This window comes from Engystomops pustulosus, chromosome 1, assembly GCF_040894005.1.
Source record: "Engystomops pustulosus chromosome 1, aEngPut4.maternal, whole genome shotgun sequence".
In the NCBI taxonomy this organism is placed as follows: Eukaryota; Metazoa; Chordata; class Amphibia; order Anura; family Leptodactylidae; genus Engystomops; species Engystomops pustulosus.
Window position 1 is genome coordinate 157,138,757 of NC_092411.1, and position 17,136 is coordinate 157,155,892.

Genomic DNA, 17,136 nt, shown 5'->3' on the forward strand with positions numbered 1-17,136 from the left:
TCAAGGGGACCAAGGCTCTGCACAGGGAAGCTTGGCCAAACACCTGGGAACCTCAGAAAAGGATGGAAACACCACGGAAATGGACAGGAAACAGCAGGGGCAGCATGCATGGATGCCTCTGAGGCTGCTTAATCGCACCATTATGCCGAAATTATGGGCAACAGCATGGCCATGACAGAGTGACAGAATGAAGCTAGATAGCATGTAAAACATCCAATAATTGACCCTGACACTATAGGGGACGGCATGCAGAGGCAGAGGCAGCGGCAGCAGGCTAGAGAGTGGCATGGCGACATACCCTAATTGGACTCAGGCTTCAAACCAATGGGTGTCAGAGAGGAACCAAAGGAGGTGAGCAAGAAGCGCTCAAATAATATCGGTACATGATAAAAGTTTGCCAGTATATTTTGTGGATTACACAGCAGGGTGGCGACAAAGTTAACATGGAAGCCATGAAAACAACCCAAAATTCTGCCTGACACAGCTCGTTTGATAAGAGGACCATGTATGCTTACAGTTCATGCCAGTCGCTGCACTGGCTGCCAGTCTCCTTTCGAATACAGTTTAAAATAATAATAACCCTCATCCATAAAGCTCTGTATAATGCTGCACCCCCCTACCTCTCCTCTCTTATCTCAGTCTATCGCCCAACCCGTGCTCTTAGATCCGCCAGTGATCTTAGATTAACCTCTACCCTAGTGCGGACCTCCCACTCGCGTCTCCAAGACTTCTCTAGAGCTGCACCAATTCTATGGAATGCTCTGCCCTGGACTATCAGACTAATACCTAACCTCCAAAGTTTCAAACGTGCTCTTAAAACCCATTTCTTTAGGCAAGCCTATAACACTCATTAACTGCATGAAGTTTTAACTCTTCTACTAACCCGTCCTGTGTCGTCCTCCCATCTGTTATCCAGCAACCAACAGGCACCAGACTTCTCTGCAGTCCCATTCACCCTGGACCTGGTATATAAGATGACGGCTGAGTGGTTCAAGCGACAGCAATTCCATTTATTATATTTTTTTCTATTCCCTAAGAAGAATGGCTTGACCATTAAATATTCTTTTACCTCGTGTTACCCCATCATCTTCATAAACCGTAAGCTCTGGCGAGCAGGGACCTCACTCCTGTTGTTCCATACAAATGTTGTGCTCTGTTACATTACATTTGTATTTGTTTCCTATGATTTGTAAAGCGCTACAGAATATGATGACGCTATATAAATAAAGATGAACTAGTAGTAGATTAAAGGTGCTGCAACTATGTTAGTTGGATCTTGGGATGGAGCTGGCGCTCTGCAGCCAGGCGAGCTTTTGCCAATCCAAGCCCCTGTCTCTAGGCTACTCCCCAAACAGCACTTCTAAGAACCTTTTGTATAAGATCAAGTGTAGTAGCGTTCTTATAAGTTTAGGATATGGCGGGTGAGGGGAATGTAAACAGATGCGCAAGAAGCGCTGAAATAATATCCCTAAATGGTAAAAGTTTGCAAGTATATTTTGTGGATTACACAGCAGGGTGGCGACAAAGTTAACAACTTTGATGTGGAATGCCCTGTAATAGCTCTTGGGCGGTGTGCCTTTTATCGCCTAGGCTCAGCAGTTTCAGCACCGCCTGCTGTCGCTTAGCGACGGCACTGCTGCTGTGCCTAGAGCTACCGACTGATGGCGCCATGCCCACGGATGGTAATTCGGAGGAGGAGGAGGTGGAGGAGGGGTGGGAGGAGGTATAGTAGGCCTTTGAGACCTGGACCGAGGTAGGCCCCGCAATTCTCTGCGTCGGCAGTATATGACCAGCCCCAGGGTCAGACTCGGTCCCAGCCTGCACCAAGTTAAGTGTAGTAGCGTTCTTATAAGTTTGGGATATGGCGGGTGAGGGGAATGTAAACAGATGCGCAAGAAGCGCTGAAATAATATCCCTAAATGGTAAAAGTTTGCCAGTATATTTTGTGGATAACACAGCAGGGTGGCGACAAAGTTAACAACTTTGATGTGGAATCCATGAAAACAACCCAAATTTCTGCCTGACACACCTCGTTTGATAAAGGGACGATGTATGGAGGCAGCTATATGGACGACTTTTGGAGGTAGCAATGGAGACAACGTGTGGAGGCTGCTATGGAGACAATTTAATTTGGATAGTGCCTGTATGTGGCAGTCCCAAACATTTTTCAAACCAGAGGAGCAGGTAGGTGGCCCTCCAGTAAAATGGAATAGATTGAGTGCCTGTATGTGGCAGTCCCAAAAATGTTTCAAACCAGAGGAGCAGGTAGGTGGCCCTGCAGTAAAATGGAATAGATTGAGTGCCTGTATGTGGCAGTCCCAAAAATTTTTCAAACCAGAGGAGCAGGTAGGTGGCCCTCCAGTAAAATGGAATAGATTGAGTGCCTGTATGTGGCAGTCCCAAAAATGTTTCAAACCAGAGGAGCAGGTAGGTGGCCCTGCAGTAAAATGGAATAGATTGAGTGCCTGTATGTGGCACTCACAAAAATTGTTTCAAACAGAGGACCGGGTAGGTGGCCCTCCAGAAAAATTAAATGCATGAAGTACTATAGCAAGAGCCAGTGGGCCCTGTCAAAAAATAGCCATTTTCCTCTGCTTTACTGTACAAAGAGGAGGAGAAGGAGGAAAATGAGGAGGAGGAGGAGTGGATCAATTATTCAGGTTGAGCTTCCTTCACCTGGTGGAGATTGGAAATTCTGAGAAATCCAGCCTTTATTCATTTTAATAAGCGTCAGCCTGTCAGCGCTGTCAGTCGACAGGCGTGTACGCTTATCGGTGATGATGCCACCAGCTGCACTGAAAACCCGCTCGGACAAGACGCTAGCGGCAGGGCAGGCAAGAACCTCCAAGGCGTACAGCGCCAGTTCGTGCCACATGTCCAGCTTTGAAACCCAGTAGTTGTAGGGAGCTGTGTGATCATTTAGGACGATGGTATGGTCAGCTACGTACTCCCTCACCATCTTTCTGTAAAGATCAGCCCTACTCTGCCGAGACTGGGGACAGGTGACAGTGTCTTGCTGGGGTGACATAAAGCTGGCAAAAGCCTTGTAAAGCGTACCCTTGCCAGTGCTGGACAAGCTGCCTGCTCGCCTACTCTCCCTCGCTACTTGTCCCGCAGAACTACGCACTCTGCCGCTAGCGCTGTCAGAAGGGAAATACTGTTTCAGCTTGTGCACCAGGGCCTGCTGGTATTCATGCATTCTCACACTCCTTTCCTCTGCAGGGATGAGAGTGGAAAGATTTTGCTTGTACCGTGGGTCCAGGAGAGTGAACACCCAGTAATCGGTGCTGGAATAAATTCTTTGAACGCGAGGGTCACGGGATAGGCAGCCTAGCATGAAATCTGCCATATGCGCCAGAGTACCAACGCGTAAGAATTCACTCCCCTCACTGGCCTGACTGTCCATTTCCTCCTCCTCCAACTCCTCCAACTCCTCTTCTTCTGCCCATACACGCTGAACAGTAAAGGACTCAACAATGGTCCCCTCTTGTGTCTCACCAACATTCTCCTCCTCTTCCTCCTCATCCTCCTCCACCTCCACCTCCTCCAATATGCGCTGAGAAACAGACCTGAGGGTGCTTTGGCTATCAACAAGGGAATATTCTTCCCCTGTCTCTTGTGACGAGCGCAAAGCTTCCGACTTCATGCTGACCAGAGAGTTTTTCAACAGGCCAAGCAGCGGGATGGTGAGGCTGATGATGGCGGCATCGCCACTGACCATCTGTGTTGACTCCTCAAAGTTACTCAGCACCTGACAGATATCAGACATCCACGTCCACTCCTCATTGTAGACTTGAGGAAGCTGACTGACCTGACTACCAGTTCTGGTGGAAGTTGACATCTGGCAGTCTACAATCGCTCTGCGCTGCTGGTAAACTCTGGATAACATGGTCAGTGTTGAATTCCACCTCGTGGGCACGTCGCACAACAGTCGGTGAGCGGGCAGTTGGAGGCGGCGCTGCGCTGCCCTGAGAGTGGCAGCATCTGGGCTGGACTTCCTGAAATGCGCACAGATGCGGCGCACCTTCGTGAGCAAATCAGACAGATTGGGGTATGTCTTGAGGAAACGCTGAACTATCAGATTTAACACATGGGCCAGGCATGGCACATGTGTCAGTCTGCCGAGTTGCAGAGCCGCCACCAGGTTACGGCCGTTGTCACACACAACCATTCCCGGCTTGAGGTTCAGCGGTGCCAGCCATAGATCAGTCTGCGCCGTGATGCCCTGTAATAGCTCTTGGGCGGTGTGCCTTTTGTCGCCTAGGCTCAGCAGTTTGAGCACCGCCTGCTGTCGCTTAGCGACGGCACTGCTGCTGTGCCTAGAGCTACCGACTGATGGCGCCGTGCCCACGGATGGTAGTTCGGAGGAGGAGGTGGAGGAGGGGTGGGAGGAGGAGGAGGCATAGTAGGCCTGAAACACCTGGACCGAGGTAGGCCCCGCAATCCTCGGCGTCGGCAGTATATGAGCAGCCCCAGTGTCAGGCTCGGTCCCAGCCTCCACCAAGTTAACCCAATGTGCCGTCAGCGATATATAGTGGCCCTGCCCGGCAGCACTCGTCCACGTGTCCGTGGTCAGGTGGACCTTGTCAGAAACGGCGTTGGTCAGGGCACGGATGATGTTGTCTGACACGTGCTGGTGCAGGGCTGGGACGGCACATCGGGAAAAGTAGTGGCGGCTGGGGACCGAATACCGAGGGGCGGCCGCCGCCATGAGGTTGCGAAAGGCCTCGGTCTCTACTAGCCTATAGGGCAGCATCTCCAGGCTAAGCAATCTGGAGATGTGCACATTAAGGGCTTGGGCGTGCGGGTGGGTTGCACTATATTTGCGTTTCCGCTCCAGCGTCTGGGGTATGGAGAGCTGAACGCTGGTGGATGCTGTGGAGGATCGTGGAGGCGACGATGGGGTTTTTGTGGCAGGGTCCTGGGCAGGGGGCTGACTAGCAGCTGACACAGGGGAAGGAGCAGTGGTGTGCACGGCCGGAGGTGAACGGGCTTGTTGCCACTGAGTGGGGTGTTTAGCATTCATATGCCTGCGCATACTGGTGGTAGTTAAGCTAGTAGTGGTGGAACCCCTGCTGAGCCTGGTTTGGCAAATGTTGCACACCACAGTCCGTCGGTCATCCGGTGTTTCCTTAAAGAACCTCCAGACTTCTGAAGATCTAGCCCTCGCCGCAGGAGCCCTCGCCACGGGAGCTTCACTAGTTGACACATTTGGCGCTGATGCACCAGCTCTGGCCCTGCCTCTCCGTCTGGCCCCACCACTGCCTCTTCCAACCTGTTCTGGTCGAGGACTCTCCTCCGTCTCAGAAGCACTGTGTTCACCCGGCCTCTCAACCCAGCTTGGGTCTGTCACCTCATCATCCTCCGATCCCTCAGTCTGCTCCCCCCTCGGACTTCCTGCCCTGACAACAACTTCCCCACTGTCTGACAACCGTGTCTCCTCATCGTCGGACACCTCTTTACACACTTCCACTACGTCAAGAAGGTCATCATCACCCACAGACTGTGACTGTTGGAAAACCTGGGCATCGGAAAATTGCTCAGCAGCAACCGGACAAGTGGTTTGTGACTGTGGGAAGGGTCCAGAAAACAGTTCCTCAGAGTATGCCGGTTCAAATGCCAAATTTTCCTGGGAGGGGGCAGACTGGGGGGGAGGAGGCTGAGGTGCAGGAGCTGGAGGAGTGGCGATTTCGGTGACATGGGTGGACTGCGTGGAAGACTGACTGGTGGTGGACAAATTGCTCGAAGCATTGTCAGCAATCCACGACATCACCTGTTCGCACTGTTCTGGCCTCAACAGTGCTCTACCACGAGTCCCAGTAACTTCAGACATGAACCTAGGGAGTGTAGCTCTGCGGCGTTCCCCTGCTCCCTCATCAGCAGGTGGTGTCTCACCCCGCCCAGGACCACGGCCTCTGACCCCTGCAGTAGTTGGACGCCCACGTCCCCGCCCTCGTCCTCTACCCCTAGCCCTCGGGTTAAACATTTTTAAAATGAGAGTTATAACTTTATTTTTTTTTTTACTTTTTTTTGTTTTTTTTTGTGTGTTTTTTTTTTTTTTGTGTTTTTTGTTTTTTTTTGAGTTTTTAAAACCAAACAATGCTATCCTATTGCTATGGCTATTTTCTAGCCAAGTATCAAAGCACACTACTATGCCAGATGAGATGACACTGAGTTAGTGCCTAATTGAAATCCAACCCCTACTAAATTTTCCCACTTCGGTCTTTGCTATGGATATGTGCGTCACTAAGCGCAGAACACAGCGGTCGCAAGTCTCACTACAAATTGCTTAGAATTGGCTAGTACATGCACTGCAGAAAGTACAGCCACCAGCAGATCAACCAGAAATCAAATATATAGAACGCTACTGTATGCGTAAGTAAGCTCTTTGTATTCTCCTATGGCTATTTTCTAGCCAAGTATCAAAGCACACTACTATGCCAGATGAGATGACACTGAGTTAGTGCCTAATTGAAATCCAACCCCTACTAAATTTTCCCACTTCGGTCTTTGCTATGGATATGTGCGTCACTAAGCGCAGAACACAGCGGTCGCAAGTCTCACTACAAATTGCTCAGAATTGGCTAGTACATGCACTGCAGAAAGTACAGCCACCAGCAGATCAACCAGAAATCAAATATATAGAACGCTACTGTATGCGTAAGTAAGCTCTTTGTATTCTCCTATGGCTATTTTCTAGCCAAGTATCAAAGCACACTACTATGCCAGATGAGATGACACTGAGTTAGTGCCTAATTGAAATCCAACCCCTACTAAATTTTCCCACTTCGGTCTTTGCTATGGATATGTGCGTCACTAAGCGCAGAACACAGCGGTCGCAAGTCTCACTACAAATTGCTCAGAATTGGCTAGTACATGCACTGCAGAAAGTACAGCCACCAGCAGATCAACCAGAAATCAAATATATAGAACGCTACTGTATGCGTAAGTAAGCTCTTTGTATTCTCCTATGGCTATTTTCTAGCCAAGTATCAAAGCACACTACTATGCCAGATGAGATGACACTGAGTTAGTGCCTAATTGAAATCCAACCCCTACTAAATTTTCCCACTTCGGTCTTTGCTATGGATATGTGCGTCACTAAGCGCAGAACACAGCGGTCGCAAGTCTCACTACAAATTGCTCAGAATTGGCTAGTACATGCACTGCAGAAAGTACAGCCACCAGCAGATCAACCAGAAATCAAATATATAGAACGCTACTGTATGCGTAAGTAAGCTCTTTGTATTCTCCTATGGCTATTTTCTAGCCAAGTATCAAAGCACACTACTATGCCAGATGAGATGACACTGAGTTAGTGCCTAATTGAAATCCAACCCCTACTAAATTTTCCCACTTCGGTCTTTGCTATGGATATGTGCGTCACTAAGCGCAGAACACAGCGGTCGCAAGTCTCACTACAAATTGCTCAGAATTGGCTAGTACATGCACTGCAGAAAGTACAGCCACCAGCAGATCAACCAGAAATCAAATATATAGAACGCTACTGTATGCGTAAGTAAGCTCTTTGTATTCTCCTATGGCTATTTTCTAGCCAAGTATCAAAGCACACTACTATGCCAGATGAGATGACACTGAGTTAGTGCCTAATTGAAATCCAACCCCTACTAAATTTTCCCACTTCGGTCTTTGCTATGGATATGTGCGTCACTAAGCGCAGAACACAGCGGTCGCAAGTCTCACTACAAATTGCTCAGAATTGGCTAGTACATGCACTGCAGAAAGTACAGCCACCAGCAGATCAACCAGAAATCAAATATATAGAACGCTACTGTATGCGTAAGTAAGCTCTTTGTATTCTCCTATGGCTATTTTCTAGCCAAGTATCAAAGCACACTACTATGCCAGATGAGATGACACTGAGTTAGTGCCTAATTGAAATCCAACCCCTACTAAATTTTCCCACTTCGGTCTTTGCTATGGATATGTGCGTCACTAAGCGCAGAACACAGCGGTCGCAAGTCTCACTACAAATTGCTCAGAATTGGCTAGTACATGCACTGCAGAAAGTACAGCCACCAGCAGATCAACCAGAAATCAAATATATAGAACGCTACTGTATGCGTAAGTAAGCTCTTTGTATTCTCCTATGGCTATTTTCTAGCCAAGTATCAAAGCACACTACTATGCCAGATGAGATGACACTGAGTTAGTGCCTAATTGAAATCCAACCCCTACTAAATTTTCCCACTTCGGTCTTTGCTATGGATATGTGCGTCACTAAGCGCAGAACACAGCGGTCGCAAGTCTCACTACAAATTGCTCAGAATTGGCTAGTACATGCACTGCAGAAAGTACAGCCACCAGCAGATCAACCAGAAATCAAATATATAGAACGCTACTGTATGCGTAAGTAAGCTCTTTGTATTCTCCTATGGCTATTTTCTAGCCAAGTATCAAAGCACACTACTATGCCAGATGAGATGACACTGAGTTAGTGCCTAATTGAAATCCAACCCCTACTAAATTTTCCCACTTCGGTCTTTGCTATGGATATGTGCGTCACTAAGCGCAGAACACAGCGGTCGCAAGTCTCACTACAAATTGCTCAGAATTGGCTAGTACATGCACTGCAGAAAGTACAGCCACCAGCAGATCAACCAGAAATCAAATATATAGAACGCTACTGTATGCGTAAGTAAGCTCTTTGTATTCTCCTATGGCTATTTTCTAGCCAAGTATCAAAGCACACTACTATGCCAGATGAGATGACACTGAGTTAGTGCCTAATTGAAATCCAACCCCTACTAAATTTTCCCACTTCGGTCTTTGCTATGGATATGTGTGCCACTAAGAGCTAAACACAACGGTAGCAAGTCCCCCTGCTAATTCCTCACAAAATGGTACTAGATGCAAATTAAAATAAAAAAAGTAGAACGTTATTGTAGCCCTAAGAAGGGCTGTTGGGTTCTTTGAGAATCACTCCTGCCTAACAGTAAGCTAATAGAACACCCTAACGCTTTCCCTGACCAGCAGCAGCTCTCTCCCTAGCGGCATCCAGACACAGAATGATCCGAGCAGCGCGGGCAGCGGCTAGTCTATCCCAGGGTCACCTGATCTGGCCAGCCAACCACTGCTATCGACGTGTAAGGGTACCACGTCATGCTGGGTGGAGTGCAGAGTCTCCTGGCTTGTGATTGGCTCTGTTTCTGGCCGCCAAAAAGCAAAACGGCGGGAGCTGCCATTTTCTCGAGCGGGCGAAGTATTCGTCCGAGCAACGAGCAGTTTCGAGTACCCTAATGCTCGACCGAGCATCAAGCTCGGACGAGCATGTTCGCTCATCTCTAATAATAAAGCTTATACTTACATTCAGCCTCAGCACTCCTATGCAACTCCACTGGCAGCCGCGCTGCCTGCCAATTATGTCGGCGCCTTAAAAGTGCTAATGTAGTTTATTTTTCATGTAGTACTGACTTACCAGTGTTTATGAGTCTGTACTACCAGTAATGATCCGTTGTACCCAAAAGGGTCAGCAATTTTCTCCCTGAAGCAGGAACTTCATTCCACCTCATGGCAGATGTGACCCTAACTAGATCAGAGAGACCTAGTGACAATCATTTTTTAAAGGAAACCTACCATTTCAAATGGTAGGTTTAAGCTGTAAACACCTAGCACCAGCTCAGGGTGAGCTGGTGCCGGTGCTTAGTTTCGTTAGTGTTAAAACCGCGGTATCGCGGTTTTAACACTTTTTAAACTTTATAGCAGAAGCCGCTTCGGCGCTGCGCGCGACCGTGCGCGCGCAACGCCTGCGGCATTTCCTATGTAGGCGCACGCAGCGCCGAAGCAGTTTATGCTATACCGCGGTTTTAACACTAACGAAACTAAGCACCGGCACCAGCTCACCCTGAGCTGGTGCTCGGTGTTTACAGCTTAAACCTACCATTTGAAATGGTAGGTTTCCTTTAAGACTGTTTATTCTGTCATGATAGAGAGAGGAGTGCAGGCCCTGAACTCAACCACAACCCTAGTATATCCTAGTTTTTTGCTTCCTTTTATTTGTATATAGAAATAATACAATTTTCTGACATAAACATAATAAAAATATCACAGTGCATGGATCACACCTATGTAATGCATCCTATTCTACTGAATAGGACTAAACATTGTGGGCCACACTATGGGGCACATTTACTAAGGGCTGTGCAAGAGTTTTCTGTCGGACTTTGCACATTCTTTTTAGTGCAACCTGCTTGCACAAGTATTTAAGAAGTGCCCATGCCACATTTGTGTCCCATGCATCCCTTTTGTGGAGCAGCTGCACTAGGCATCATGCAACACAAATTATGGGGCATTCCAGTGCTCAGTCGGACCATGTGCCAGATTAAAGATGCAAAGTCCGACAGAAGTATGTTGCACACTTTATGTTGAAGGTGCTTCAAAAATAAAGTTGGTGCACTCTATCGGAGCTGTGTAGAGGGTGCCAGATTCATGAAGAACATGTGCCAGAAAACCCGAATCTGGGGCACCGTGCACTACACAGGCAAACTACATTTAGTGCAGTTTGCAATGTGGTTAATAAAGATGCCCCTATATGCAGTTTGCCTCAATAATGTGAAGAGTGTGCCAGATTAAAACTGGCACACGTTCTTTATTAATCTGGTACACACTGCACTTCTCAGGAAGTGTGCACCAAATTTTTTTGATGTACCTTTAACATACAGCGTGTCAAGTTGCAGCAATAAATGTGGGGCACGTTCCGAATTGGCATCGGAATGCCCCTTTAGGTGCAGAATTTTGTGGCGCGACAGACATAATGCAGCCATGACACAATACTGGTGCAAACATGTGGAAGCAGTTTGTACGTTCTTTTCAGTGCAAAGTCAGACAGAATACTGGGGAAAACACTTTAAAAAATGTGGGCAAGTATCTGTCATTTGACATATGGGGGCTAGAGATGAGCGAACATGCTCGTCCGAGCTTGATGCTCGGTCGAGCATTAGGGTACTCGAAACTGCTCGTTGCTCGGACGAATACTTCGCCCGCTCGAGAAAATGGCAGCTCCCGCCGTTTTGCTTTTTGGCGGCCAGAAACAGAGCCAATCACAAGCCAGGAGACTCTGCACTCCACCCAGCATGACGTGGTACCCTTACACGTCGATAGCAGTGGTTGGCTGGCCAGATCAGGTGACCCTGGGATAGACTAGCCGCTGCCCGCGCTGCTCGGATCATTCTGTGTCTGGATGCCGCTAGGGAGAGAGCTGCTGCTGGTCAGGGAAAGCGTTAGGGTGTTCTATTAGCTTACTGTTAGGCAGGAGTGATTCTCAAAGAACCCAACAGCCCTTCTTAGGGCTACAATAACGTTCTACTTTTTTTATTTTAATTTGCATCTAGTACCATTTTGTGAGGAATTAGCAGGGGGACTTGCTACCGTTGTGTTTAGCTCTTAGTGGCACACATATCCATAGCAAAGACCGAAGTGGGAAAATTTAGTAGGGGTTGGATTTCAATTAGGCACTAACTCAGTGTCATCTCATCTGGCATAGTAGTGTGCTTTGATACTTGGCTAGAAAATAGCCATAGGAGAATACAAAGAGCTTACTTACGCATACAGTAGCGTTCTATATATTTGATTTCTGGTTGATCTGCTGGTGGCTGTACTTTCTGCAGTGCATGTACTAGCCAATTCTGAGCAATTTGTAGTGAGACTTGCGACCGCTGTGTTCTGCGCTTAGTGACGCACATATCCATAGCAAAGACCGAAGTGGGAAAATTTAGTAGGGGTTGGATTTCAATTAGGCACTAACTCAGTGTCATCTCATCTGACAGTAGTGTGCTTTGATACTTGGCTAGAAAATAGCCATAGGAGAATACAAAGAGCTTACTTACGCATACAGTAGCGTTCTATATATTTGATTTCTGGTTGATCTGCTGGTGGCTGTACTTTCTGCAGTGCATGTACTAGCCAATTCTGAGCAATTTGTAGTGAGACTTGCGACCGCTGTGTTCTGCGCTTAGTGACGCACATATCCATAGCAAAGACCGAAGTGGGAAAATTTAGTAGGGGTTGGATTTCAATTAGGCACTAACTCAGTGTCATCTCATCTGACAGTAGTGTGCTTTGATACTTGGCTAGAAAATAGCCATAGGAGAATACAAAGAGCTTACTTACGCATACAGTAGCGTTCTATATATTTGATTTCTGGTTGATCTGCTGGTGGCTGTACTTTCTGCAGTGCATGTACTAGCCAATTCTGAGCAATTTGTAGTGAGACTTGCGACCGCTGTGTTCTGCGCTTAGTGACGCACATATCCATAGCAAAGACCGAAGTGGGAAAATTTAGTAGGGGTTGGATTTCAATTAGGCACTAACTCAGTGTCATCTCATCTGGCATAGTAGTGTGCTTTGATACTTGGCTAGAAAATAGCCATAGCAATTGGATAGCATTGTTTGGTTTTAAAAACTCAAAAAAAAACAAAAAAAAGTAAAAAAAAAAATAAAGTTATAACTCTCATTTTAAAAATGTTTAACCCGAGGGCTAGGGGTAGAGGACGAGGGCGGGGACGTGGGCGTCCAACTACTGCAGGGGTCAGAGGCCGTGGTCCTGGGCGGGGTGAGACACCACCTGCTGATGAGGGAGCAGGGGAACGCCGCAGAGCTACACTCCCTAGGTTCATGTCTGAAGTTACTGGGACTCGTGGTAGAGCACTGTTGAGGCCAGAACAGTGCGAACAGGTGATGTCGTGGATTGCTGACAATGCTTCGAGCAATTTGTCCACCACCAGTCAGTCTTCCACGCAGTCCACCCATGTCACCGAAATCGCCACTCCTCCAGCTCCTGCACCTCAGCCTCCTCCCCCCCAGTCTGCCCCCTCCCAGGAAAATTTGGCATTTGAACCGGCATACTCTGAGGAACTGTTTTCTGGACCCTTCCCACAGTCACAAACCACTTGTCCGGTTGCTGCTGAGCAATTTTCCGATGCCCAGGTTTTCCAACAGTCACAGTCTGTGGGTGATGATGACCTTCTTGACGTAGTGGAAGTGTGTAAAGAGGTGTCCGACGATGAGGAGACACGGTTGTCAGACAGTGGGGAAGTTGTTGTCAGGGCAGGAAGTCCGAGGGGGGAGCAGACTGAGGGATCGGAGGATGATGAGGTGACAGACCCAAGCTGGGTTGAGAGGCCGGGTGAACACAGTGCTTCTGAGACGGAGGAGAGTCCTCGACCAGAACAGGTTGGAAGAGGCAGTGGTGGGGCCAGACGGAGAGGCAGGGCCAGAGCTGGTGCATCAGCGCCAAATGTGTCAACTAGTGAAGCTCCCGTGGCGAGGGCTCCTGCGGCGAGGGCTAGATCTTCAGAAGTCTGGAGGTTCTTTAAGGAAACACCGGATGACCGACGGACTGTGGTGTGCAACATTTGCCAAACCAGGCTCAGCAGGGGTTCCACCACTACTAGCTTAACTACCACCAGTATGCGCAGGCATATGAATGCTAAACACCCCACTCAGTGGCAACAAGCCCGTTCACCTCCGGCCGTGCACACCACTGCTCCTTCCCCTGTGTCAGCTGCTAGTCAGCCCCCTGCCCAGGACCCTGCCACAAAAACCCCATCGTCGCCTCCACGATCCTCCACAGCATCCACCAGCGTTCAGCTCTCCATACCCCAGACGCTGGAGCGGAAACGCAAATATAGTGCAACCCACCCGCACGCCCAAGCCCTTAATGTGCACATCTCCAGATTGCTTAGCCTGGAGATGCTGCCCTATAGGCTAGTAGAGACCGAGGCCTTTCGCAACCTCATGGCGGCGGCCGCCCCTCGGTATTCGGTCCCCAGCCGCCACTACTTTTCCCGATGTGCCGTCCCAGCCCTGCACCAGCACGTGTCAGACAACATCATCCGTGCCCTGACCAACGCCGTTTCTGACAAGGTCCACCTGACCACGGACACGTGGACGAGTGCTGCCGGGCAGGGCCACTATATATCGCTGACGGCACATTGGGTTAACTTGGTGGAGGCTGGGACCGAGCCTGACACTGGGGCTGCTCATATACTGCCGACGCCGAGGATTGCGGGGCCTACCTCGGTCCAGGTGTTTCAGGCCTACTATGCCTCCTCCTCCTCCCACCCCTCCTCCACCTCCTCCTCCGAACTACCATCCGTGGGCACGGCGCCATCAGTCGGTAGCTCTAGGCACAGCAGCAGTGCCGTCGCTAAGCGACAGCAGGCGGTGCTCAAACTGCTGAGCCTAGGCGACAAAAGGCACACAGCCCAAGAGCTATTACAGGGCATCACGGCGCAGACTGATCTGTGGCTGGCACCGCTGAACCTCAAGCCGGGAATGGTTGTGTGTGACAACGGCCGTAACCTGGTGGCGGCTCTGCAACTCGGCAGACTGACACATGTGCCATGCCTGGCCCATGTGTTAAATCTGATAGTTCAGCGTTTCCTCAAGACATACCCCAATCTGTCTGATTTGCTCACGAAGGTGCGCCGCATCTGTGCGCATTTCAGGAAGTCCAGCCCAGATGCTGCCACTCTCAGGGCAGCGCAGCGCCGCCTCCAACTGCCCGCTCACCGACTGTTGTGCGACGTGCCCACGAGGTGGAATTCAACACTGACCATGTTATCCAGAGTTTACCAGCAGCGCAGAGCGATTGTAGACTGCCAGATGTCAACTTCCACCAGAACTGGTAGTCAGGTCAGTCAGCTTCCTCAAGTCTACAATGAGGAGTGGACGTGGATGTCTGATATCTGTCAGGTGCTGAGTAACTTTGAGGAGTCAACACAGATGGTCAGTGGCGATGCCGCCATCATCAGCCTCACCATCCCGCTGCTTGGCCTGTTGAAAAACTCTCTGGTCAGCATGAAGTCGGAAGCTTTGCGCTCGTCACAAGAGACAGGGGAAGAATATTCCCTTGTTGATAGCCAAAGCACCCTCAGGTCTGTTTCTCAGCGCATATCGGAGGAGGTGGAGGTGGAGGAGGATGAGGAGGAAGAGGAGGAGAATGTTGGTGAGACACAAGAGGGGACCATTGTTGAGTCCTTTACTGTTCAGCGTGTATGGGCAGAAGAAGAGGAGTTGGAGGAGTTGGAGGAGGAGGAAATGGACAGTCAGGCCAGTGAGGGGAGTGAATTCTTACGCGTTGGTACTCTGGCGCATATGGCAGATTTCATGCTAGGCTGCCTATCCCGTGACCCTCGCGTTCAAAGAATTTATTCCAGCACCGATTACTGGGTGTTCACTCTCCTGGACCCACGGTACAAGCAAAATCTTTCCACTCTCATCCCTGCAGAGGAAAGGAGTGTGAGAATGCATGAATACCAGCAGGCCCTGGTGCACAAGCTGAAACAGTATTTCCCTTCTGACAGCGCTAGCGGCAGAGTGCGTAGTTCTGCGGGACAAGTAGCGAGGGAGAGTAGGCGAGCAGGCAGCTTGTCCAGCACTGGCAAGGGTACGCTTTACAAGGCTTTTGCCAGCTTTATGTCACCCCAGCAAGACACTGTCACCTGTCCCCAGTCTCGGCAGAGTAGGGCTGATCTTTACAGAAAGATGGTGAGGGAGTACGTAGCTGACCATACCATCGTCCTAAATGATCACACAGCTCCCTACAACTACTGGGTTTCAAAGCTGGACATGTGGCACGAACTGGCGCTGTACGCCTTGGAGGTTCTTGCCTGCCCTGCCGCTAGCGTCTTGTCCGAGCGGGTTTTCAGTGCAGCTGGTGGCATCATCACCGATAAGCGTACACGCCTGTCGACTGACAGCGCTGACAGGCTGGCGCTTATTAAAATGAATAAAGGCTGGATTTCTCAGAATTTCCAATCTCCACCAGGTGAAGGAAGCTCAACCTGAATAATTGATCCACTCCTCCTCCTCCTCATTTTCCTCCTTCTCCTCCTCTTTGTACAGTAAAGCAGAGGAAAATGGCTATTTTTTGACAGGGCCCACTGGCTCTTGCTATAGTACTTCATGCATTTAATTTTTCTGGAGGGCCACCTACCCGGTCCTCTGTTTGAAACAATTTTTGTGAGTGCCACATACAGGCACTCAATCTATTCCATTTTACTGCAGGGCCACCTACCTGCTCCTCTGGTTTGAAACATTTTTGGGACTGCCACATACAGGCACTCAATCTATTCCATTTTACTGGAGGGCCACCTACCTGCTCCTCTGGTTTGAAAAATTTTTGGGACTGCCACATACAGGCACTCAATCTATTCCATTTTACTGCAGGGCTACCTACCTGCTCCTCTGGTTTGAAACATTTTTGGGACTGCCACATACAGGCACTCAATCTATTCCATTTTACTGGAGGGCCACCTACCTGCTCCTCTGGTTTGAAAAATTTTTGGGACTGCCACATACAGGCACTCAATCTATTCCATTTTACTGCAGGGCCACCTACCTGCTCCTCTGGTTTGAAACATTTTTGGGACTGCCACATACAGGCACTCAATCTATTCCATTTTACTGCAGGGCCACCTACCTGCTCCTCTGGTTTGAAACATTTTTGGGACTGCCACATACAGGCACTCAATCTATTCCATTTTACTGGAGGGCCACCTACCTGCTCCTCTGGTTTGAAAAATTTTTGGGACTGCCACATACAGGCACTCAATCTATTCCATTTTACTGCAGGGCCACCTACCTGCTCCTCTGGTTTGAAACATTTTTGGGACTGCCACATACAGGCACTCAATCTATTCCATTTTACTGGAGGGCCACCTACCTGCTCCTCTGGTTTGAAAAATGTTTGGGACTGCCACATACAGGCACTATCCAAATTAAATTGTCTCCATAGCAGCCTCCACACGTTGTCTCCATTGCTACCTCCAAAAGTCGTCCATATAGCTGCCTCCATACATCGTCCCTTTATCAAACGAGGTGTGTCAGGCAGAAATTTGGGTTGTTTTCATGGATTACACATCAAAGTTGTTAACTTTGTCGCCACCCTGCTGTGTTATCCACAAAATATACTGGCAAACTTTTACCATTTAGGGATATTATTTCAGCGCTTCTTGCGCATCTGTTTACATTCCCCTCACCCGCCATATCCTAAACTTATAAGAACGCTACTACACTTGATCTTATACAAAAGGTTCTTAGAAGTGCTGTTTGGGGAGTAGCCTAGAGACAGGGGCTTGAATTGGCGAAAGCTCGCCTGGCAGCGGAGCGCCA